This window comes from Drosophila subobscura, chromosome E (genome assembly GCF_008121235.1).
Source record: "Drosophila subobscura isolate 14011-0131.10 chromosome E, UCBerk_Dsub_1.0, whole genome shotgun sequence".
NCBI lineage: Eukaryota > Metazoa > Arthropoda > Insecta > Diptera > Drosophilidae > Drosophila > Drosophila subobscura.
Genome location: NC_048531.1, coordinates 12,364,690 through 12,367,105, shown reverse-complemented (window position 1 = coordinate 12,367,105; position 2,416 = coordinate 12,364,690). Strand labels below are relative to the sequence as shown.

Below are 2,416 nucleotides of genomic sequence, written 5' to 3'. Positions count from 1 at the left end.
AGTTCGTACACCGTTTGGCTTCCAAGAGAAATTTGCACAGAACAATACTAGTCTCGAACGAAACGGGGGAAAATTAAATATCCAAAAATGTCTACGATGTGTCAAAAATGCTTCAATCAGTTTAGTCTAACTTTTTCGAGAAGGAATTAAACCAAAACTACACCTAAAAAAACATAAACCAATAACAAAACTAAAAGAAATAAAAATGTAAACCCAAAAAGTAAGAAATATTTTGTATAGAAAACCTTTAAACTAAAAATCAAAGAAAACCTAAAGAATATTTAGATCCTAAAGCAGATATTTGATGGTCACGAACGCGATTTGGCGCAACTATGGATATGTATGTGAATATGGGAAATGGAAATGGATAAGCCATGAATATATATATATATATATATATATATATATATATAAATGTGTATTTTACAACCAAAAAATGTGTATTTTAAAAGAGAAAAGAAAACCAAAATTATTGTCTAAAAAAAAAAGTAAAACAAAAAAATGAAAGACTGGTCAACGAGGTGTTCCGCGTTTATGCAACAATTGCAACATAAAAATAATATATATATCTATATAACATATATATACATACATATATATATATATATGAGATTATAGATGAAACAGAAACCCCAAATTATGGTACTCCAGATTGTATATTGATGTAACCGTGGCAGAAGTGACCCTACCCTGAGCGATAGGCATACATACCACATAGGTTCCCACTCGATCATTTCGTGTCTCAAATTCGGCAGCAAAACTACGCATACATACGTAAGAGGGCAGGACAGGGCATGGGCATGGGCAGAGGCAGGGCTACTCCCGAGGTCCCACGATCCCTTGATCCCCCAATTAAAGTTAATGAAGTACGAATTTTAAGTAACGCTGAATGTGAGTCTAGAGAGTACTAACCCGATAACTATGAATATATTTTATTGTCTACACTGGCACATTTTACAAGGCAGTGCCCCCCTTGGGTCCAGACCAGTCCGCTGCAGTAGCCAAAGGGCGGAGGAGTATAATGGATTGAGGCGGAGTAGAGTGGAGTGGATTGGATTGGAGTGGAGTGGGTCTGGGTGCCATTGCCGTTGCCGTTTGCTGGAGAAGCAATCTATAAACATTTTCTACATATTTACAGTCGAGCAGAGTAACCAAAGGCCCGAAGATGGTGCAGTAAGGCTGGCTGGTAGAAGATTTGGCAGCAAGGATGCATAAGGAAAAGTAAATAAAGTATACTAAAACTAAAGTAAATACATTTTAATTTCGTTTAGAGTTTCGTTTGCAAATGTGCTTAGCAATTTCCCTGCTCCCTGCGCCCCCAATCCCAATCAACACCCCACACTACCCCTTCCCTACCACCAACATCATCAAGTATGATTTTCCCTGGCAAAAGCTGAGCAGAACATCATAAGCGTTTAGTTTAAGTGTAGACTAAATGGCGGACGGATGGCCAGCCATAGCATAGCAGAAATATATAGAGAAACCAAGCCAAACCCCAACCCCAACCCCAGGCTAAAGCAAATATACATATACATAAATACGTATGTATACGTATACTATATACACTTACGTGTTGGTGGGTGGGGAAGGAGGCAGTTGGCAGGGCGGCGAGAGAGAACACGTTTTATGTAGGCAAATAAGAGCATAACTCGTAAACATTTTGTGTATAGTTTAGTGAAATTAATTAGTTTAATGTTAAAACAACTCAAAAAGTAAACTACATTACAGAAATTTATATACATATGTGTATATATATATATTAAATTATATACATGGACATATATATATATAGATATATTTTAAGAAATATAAATGTATGGCAAAACTATTTACGTGACAGTTGTGTGTGTGCGTGCGTGTGTGTGTGTGAGTCATTGTGAGTTAAATTTAAATGTATTCAGTCTTAAGAGTATTCGTCATTCGGGACGTGGAGCCGTTTTTGAGAAGGAGGATTATGCATAGCATCTACGAATTAAGGCACAGCATTATAAATTACAACTAAAGAATTACATTTATTTGAGCTACAGACGCACGAAAGGTTACTAGAGAGCTGAGTGAAAGGATGGAGAGATGGCGCTGGAGAGAAGAGTCTAGAGAGGCAGCTTGAGAGCGGAGAGCGGGAATATTTTTGGGTGGCAGGCAGCAAACGGTGATTTATATAGAATTTTTACGCAATAACTTAGTTTAGCCCAGTCCTGAGTTATGTAAATGATGCGAAGCGACGACTCGAAATTCATAATTAAATTGTAGTCTTAAGCATAATTGATATCAAAATAAAGCATAGGCAAGAACGACTAAAATGTATAACAAGGAAAATTCACAGTTTCGGCACAGCAAAACCCACATAAACAGAAAATACATTTAAGCATAAGTAAAGTAAAAAATCAAAAAGAAAATATACAAAAACCGAAAAAAA

The 2,416-nt window shown here is 36.5% G+C and overlaps 1 long non-coding RNA gene across 1 annotated transcript; it reads left to right on the top strand.

Moving 5' to 3' along the window:
* The first annotated feature begins 441 nt into the window (after window positions 1-441).
* Window positions 442-2,112, top strand: LOC117891551. The gene is made up of 2 exons (XR_004648632.1): window positions 442-891; window positions 966-2,112. It is a non-coding gene; the product is annotated as an uncharacterized LOC117891551 (long non-coding RNA).
* Window positions 2,113-2,416: the final 304 nt, after the last annotated feature.